General features: G+C 43.0%; 1 long non-coding RNA gene across 15 annotated transcripts; it reads left to right on the top strand.

The window, feature by feature from the left end:
• Positions 1–3,623: 3,623 nt before the first annotated feature.
• Positions 3,624–6,581, top strand: LOC127928207 (uncharacterized). Of its 15 annotated transcripts, XR_008130922.1 has the most exons (8): positions 3,624–4,025; positions 4,378–4,542; positions 4,654–5,038; positions 5,091–5,530; positions 5,593–5,977; positions 6,027–6,081; positions 6,247–6,356; positions 6,467–6,568. It is a non-coding gene; the product is annotated as an uncharacterized LOC127928207 (long non-coding RNA). The 15 variants fall into 15 exon arrangements; XR_008130921.1 differs by having other exon boundaries at positions 6,027–6,301; positions 6,522–6,581; XR_008130918.1 differs by having other exon boundaries at positions 6,027–6,466; positions 6,522–6,581.
• Position 6,582: the final 1 nt, after the last annotated feature.

Raw genomic sequence — 6,582 nt, 5'->3', positions numbered from 1 at the left:
ACAAACAGATCTGGGACCAGGTTAGTTGAGTTATGTAACACAAATACTGCTTCTCAATCCGCCGCATCTGCCGATGTCGCACTTCCGCATCTGCAGTGAACAGGGGGCAGACCATGAGACATCCTGAGACGGTCTTCAAACTAATATGACCACTCTATGGAAAGATGAGACATCCTGAGACGGTCTTCAAACTAATATGACCACCCTATGGAAAGATGAGACATCCTGAGACGGTCTTCAAACTAATATGACCACCCTATGGAAAGATGAGACATCCTGAGACGGTCTTCAAACTAATATGACCACCCTATGGAAAGATGAGACATCCTGAGACGGTCTTCAAACTAATATGACCACCCTATGGAAAGATGACTCTCACGACTACGACCCCCACAAGTGTCACTGGAATCGTCTGAATGTAACCAGTTTTAAAAAATGAATGGAAGTATGGAGGTAGTTTTGTCCTACCCCCAAAAAGTATTAAATATGTTTTCAAAAAACATATAAATATTTCCTGAGGTTTCTTATACGTATGTCCTACGTATGTCCTAGACATAGGACAGACACATCAAAACCTTATTCCTTATGATCCATTTTTTGACTGTCTTTTTCAATGTGTTTTGATAGTAGTAAAGGCCAAATTCAATATTTTATCAAATCATTTAAAAAATATTTGTTAAATATATATATATATATATATATATATTTAAATTCTTAATCAAATAGCTAAATTATCCATGATATGACCATCTTTCTTTAATATTAGAGTTTATATGGTTTTCTTTTACTATATAAGAACAATGCAGCACAGCCCCATTCCAAGACGGACCAAATAAGAAACAACCTAATCCATTCTAGAACAAGGCTCCAATGCAACAAAATGCAAAAAAGTCAGGGGGTGTGGACGCCCCCCAAACGCACCGCGCACACAATGATACAGGAAACAAACTTTTCATTTTTCACCCACCAACACCCCACAACCCCCCACCTCCCCCACAACCCCCCCACCTCCCCCATAACAACTATTACAACAAAAGGAAAAAAGTTTTAAAACTGTAAATAATAATAATGAAAGAAATCCCTACCAGTCATCTATGTATGTATGTATGTAGTCCATCAGGTCATTACATATTGTTTTCACTTTCTGTCTCTGAGAGAAAATGTCCCCAGATGTCAGAAAAGTTAGCGAGTTTACCATTCATTTTACAAATCAATCTTTCATATGAAGCTGTTTCTGCCAAGGCCACATACCATTTACCATTTTTCCGTATTGACTGATTTTCATGTCTGAAAAGTAATGATGGACTGTCGTTTCTCTTTGCTTTTTTCAGCTGTTCTTGCAATAATATGGACTTGGTCTTTTACCAAATAGGGCTATCTTCTGTATACCCTGCACCTTGTCACAACACAACTGATTGGATCAAACGCATTAAGAAGGAAAGAAACTCCACAAATGAACTTTTAAAAAGGCACACCTGATAATTGAAATGCATTCCAGGTGACTACCTCATGAATCTGGTTGAGAGAATCCCAAGAGTCTGCAAAGCTGTCATCAAGGCAAAGGGGTGCTATTGGAAGAATCTCAAATATAAAATATATTTTTGGTTACTACATGATTCCTTAGGTTTTATTTAATAGTTTTAATGTCTTCACTATTATTCTACAATGTAGAAAATAACAAATTAAGAAAAACCCTTGAATGAGTAGGTGTTCTAAAACTTTTGACAGGTAGTGTATGTCACTCAATTCAGTACTTCCTAGTTCCATGTATAAAACTGTTATTTCAGTTATATTGAAACTAGGAAAATCTAGGTCCTCCCAAGTGGTGCAGTGGTCTAAGGCACTGCATTGATCTCTGGCTGTGGTTTGAGTCCAGGCTTGACTTAGCCGGCCGTGACCTGGCGACAGGTGGGGGGATGCACAATTGGCTCGTGGTCTGGGTTCGGGAGGGTTTGGCTGGCAGGGATGTCCTTGTCCCATCGTGCTCTAGTGGCGGGCCAGGCGCAATACGCGCTGACACGGTCGCCTCTCCCGAGTCCGTACTGGAGTTGCAGTGATGAGACAAGACTGTAACTACCAATTGGATACCATGAAAACATTACTGGAAAGTGTAATACATTGTGACAATAAAATAATAAGGGTTATAATACCAATATTAAAAACTCAATGCCCCCTTTCCTAAGAATACTGTAATCATCTGGGAAAAATGAAATAATGGCAATAGAAAAATAATAACTCATGATCTACAGCAATTCTTTAAGTGGATGACAGTTGTTGTTTTCTACTTAGGCTGCTTAATAAGTGACAATGAACAACAAATGTATAAAGATAACTTTATTCCATTACTCAACAATATGAAAGCAGATCTAATTGAATGGAACAATCTTCCCATACATTTTACAGGTAGAATAAACCTCTTCAAAAAGTTCAAAAAGTTTTTGTATTTATTTTCGGTAATACCAATTACCGTGGCGAATACATTTTTAAATGTACACTCAGTCATTACAGACTTTATGGGCAAATACAATTCATAGAATAGAAAGGAAAGTTTTCCATCTTCCTAAATTTGAGGGTGGTTTTAACCACCCAGACTTGGAGTTGTATCAACTCACCACCCAAGGCTTTTACTTGAGACATATAGTTGAATACACTAAAGATGAACAATGGGTAAATATTGAAGATGCGAATGCTCATCCCCAGAATCTTTTTACATGTTTATTTTCAAAGGATAAAGATAAGAACATTAACAACTTCACAGATAAGAACAATATAACAATATGGAAGAACATGTAACGTATTCTACAAGAACCAACATCACTCCCTAACAACACAACCTTATGGAACAAGTCTTGGATAGCTTTTCAGAATTCACCGATAAATTGGTCCACATGGAAAACTAAAGGCATAGAAACTGTAAATGACTTGGTAACAGGAAATAAATGACATCATTAAAAAGTAAGTTTGGACTAACCAATGTAGATGTTTTGAAATACATGCAACTTAGAAGTTGTAAAAAAAAAAATGCAATTTGAAATCGTTTGGACATCAGAGCAACCTTTAAAAATTAAAAAATAAAATAATAATGTTCATATGATAGGGAAGAAAACCTTGCAGAGAGCCTATCCAACTGACTATCTCCTAGAAAAAATATATAAGCTCTAGGAACCAAGAATTAAAAAGAATTGACGTTGACACAAGAAGGAGGGAAAGTTGGAACATAACTAACGAAATTATGCTTAATCCAGTATAAATTAACGCATAGATATTTTTGATACAAGAGACAGAATTCACATATTCTTCAGCACACGGGCAGAGTCATGTCTTAAGTGTAAAACTAACAATGACTCAATAATCCCTGCTTTCTGGGAATGCTATAAAGTCCAAAACTTATGGGCGGAGCTAGAAAGTTGGCTGTCAGAAGTATTACAATGTAAACTTACTTTTAATCTGTCTGTCTGGACATTTCAAGACATGACATATGGGGGTAGTGAGATACCCAATGGGCTGCAAGATTCTCTTCTCATCACTCATCTTGAAAGTATGTATACAAAAAACATAGAAATCAATCCACCATCACTAACACAATGGACAAATATAATGATTTATTATTGAATGTAGGGATGGGCATGTGAGCATGCAGGTCTGGGCAGATGAGACATAGTTGTTGTTCTAGGGATGGGCATGTGAGCATGCAGGTCTGGACAGATGAGACATAGTTGTTGTTCTAGGGATGGGCATGTGAGCATGCAGGTCTGGACAGATGAGACATAGTTGTTGTTCTAGGGATGGGCATGTGAGCATGCAGGTCTGGACAGATGAGACATAGTTGTTGTTCTAGGGATGGGCATGTGAGCATGCAGGTCTGGACAGATGAGACATAGTTGTTGTTCTAGGGATGGGCATGTGAGCATGCAGGTCTGGACAGATGAGACATAGTTGTTGTTCTAGGGATGGGCATGTGAGCATGCAGGTCTGGGCAGATGAGACATAGTTGTTGTTCTAGGGATGGGCATGTGAGCATGCAGGTCTGGACAGATGAGACGTAGTTGTTGTTCTAGGGATGGGCATGTGAGCATGGGTCTGGGCAGATGAGACGTGAGGGATGGGCATGTGAGCATGGGTCTGGACAGATGAGACATAGTTGTTGTTCTAGGGATGGGCATGTGAGCATGCAGGTCTGGGCAGGTCTGGGATGGACAGGTGCAGGTGGGCATGTGAGCATGCAGGTCTGGACAGATGAGACAGTTGTTGTTCTAGGGATGGGCATGTGAGCATGCAGGTCTGGACAGATGAGACAGTTGTCTAGGGATGGGCATGAGCATGAGGTCTGGACAGGTGAGACATAGTTGTTCTAGGGATGGGCATGTGAGCATGCAGGTCTGGACAGGTGAGACATAGTTGTTGTTCTAGGGATGGGCATGTGAGCATGCAGGTCTGGACAGATGAGACATAGTTGTTGTTCTAGGGATGGGCATGTGAGCATGCAGGTCTGGGCAGATGAGACATAGTTGTTGTTCTAGGGATGGGCATGTGAGCATGCAGGTCTGGACAGATGAGACAGTTGTTGTTCTAGGGATGGGCATGTGAGCATGCAGGTCTGGGACAGATGAGACAGATAGTTGTTGTTCTAGGGATGGGCATGTGAGCATGCAGGTCTGGGCAGATGAGACATAGTTGTTGTTCTAGGGATGGGCATGTGAGCATGCAGGTCTGGACAGGTGAGACATAGTTGTTGTTCTAGGGATGGGCATGTGAGCATGCAGGTCTGGACAGATGAGACATAGTTGTTGTTCTAGGGATGGGCATGTGAGCATGCAGGTCTGGACAGATGAGACATAGTTGTTGTTCTAGGGATGGGCATGTGAGCATGCAGGTCTGGGCAGATGAGACATAGTTGTTGTTCTAGGGATGGGCATGTGAGCATGCAGGTCTGGACAGGTGAGACATAGTTGTTGTTCTAGGGATGGGCATGTGAGCATGCAGGTCTGGACAGATGAGACGTAGTTGTTGTTCTAGGGATGGGCATGTGAGCATGCAGGTCTGGGCAGATGAGACGTAGTTGTTCTAGGGATGGGCATGTGAGCATGCAGGTCTGGACAGATGAGACATAGTTGTTGTTCTAGGGATGGGCATGTGAGCATGCAGGTCTGGGCAGATGAGACATAGTTGTTGTTCTAGGGATGGGCATGTGAGCATGCAGGTCTGGACAGATGAGACATAGTTGTTGTTCTAGGGATGGGCATGTGAGCATGCAGGTCTGGACAGATGAGACATAGTTGTTGTTCTAGGGATGGGCATGTGAGCATGCAGGTCTGGACAGATGAGACGTAGTTGTTGTTCTAGGGATGGGCATGTGAGCATGCAGGTCTGGGCAGATGAGACATAGTTGTTGTTCTAGGGATGGGCATGTGAGCATGCAGGTCTGGACAGGTGAGACATAGTTGTTGTTCTAGGGATGGGCATGTGAGCATGCAGGTCTGGACAGATGAGACATAGTTGTTGTTCTAGGGATGGGCATGTGAGCATGCAGGTCTGGACAGATGAGACATAGTTGTTGTTCTAGGGATGGGCTATGGGCATGTGAGCATGCAGGTCTGGACAGATGAGACATAGTTGTTGTTCTAGGGATGGGCATGTGAGCATGCAGGTCTGGGCAGATGAGACATAGTTGTTGTTCTAGGGATGGGCATGTGAGCATGCAGGTCTGGACAGGTGAGACATAGTTGTTGTTCTAGGGATGGGCATGTGAGCATGCAGGTCTGGACAGATGAGACATAGTTGTTGTTCTAGGGATGGGCATGTGAGCATGCAGGTCTGGACAGATGAGACGTAGTTGTTGTTCTAGGGATGGGCATGTGAGCATGCAGGTCTGGACAGATGAGACGTAGTTGTTGTTCTAGGGATGGGCATGTGAGCATGCAGGTCTGGACAGATGAGACATAGTTGTTGATCTAGGGATGGGCATGTGAGCATGCAGGTCTGGAGTGAGACATAGTTGTTCTAGGGATGGGCATGTGAGCATGCAGGTCTGGACAGGTGAGACATAGTTGTTGTTCTAGGGATGGGCATGTGAGCATGCAGGTCTGGACAGATGAGACATAGTTGTTGTTCTAGGGATGGGCATGTGAGCATGCAGGTCTGGACAGATGAGACATAGTTGTTGTTCTAGGGATGGGCATGTGAGCATGCAGGTCTGGGCAGATGAGACATAGTTGTTGTTCTAGGGATGGGCATGTGAGCATGCAGGTCTGGACAGGTGAGACATAGTTGTTGTTCTAGGGATGGGCATGTGAGCATGCAGGTCTGGACAGATGAGACATAGTTGTTGTTCTAGGGATGGGCATGTGAGCATGCAGGTCTGGGCAGATGAGACATAGTTGTTGTTCTAGGGATGGGCATGTGAGCATGCAGGTCTGGACAGGTGAGACATAGTTGTTGTTCTAGGGATGGGCATGTGAGCATGCAGGTCTGGACAGATGAGACATAGTTGTTGTTCTAGGGATGGGCATGTGAGCATGCAGGTCTGGACAGGTGAGACATAGTTGTTGTTCTAGGGATGGGCATGTGAGCATGCAGGTCTGG

The sequence above is a fragment of the Oncorhynchus keta genome, unplaced genomic scaffold (genome assembly GCF_023373465.1).
Source record: "Oncorhynchus keta strain PuntledgeMale-10-30-2019 unplaced genomic scaffold, Oket_V2 Un_scaffold_23083_pilon_pilon, whole genome shotgun sequence".
NCBI lineage: Eukaryota > Metazoa > Chordata > Actinopteri > Salmoniformes > Salmonidae > Oncorhynchus > Oncorhynchus keta.
Note: the sequence above shows the minus strand (reverse complement) of the source record. Positions and strands in the feature narration are given on the sequence as shown.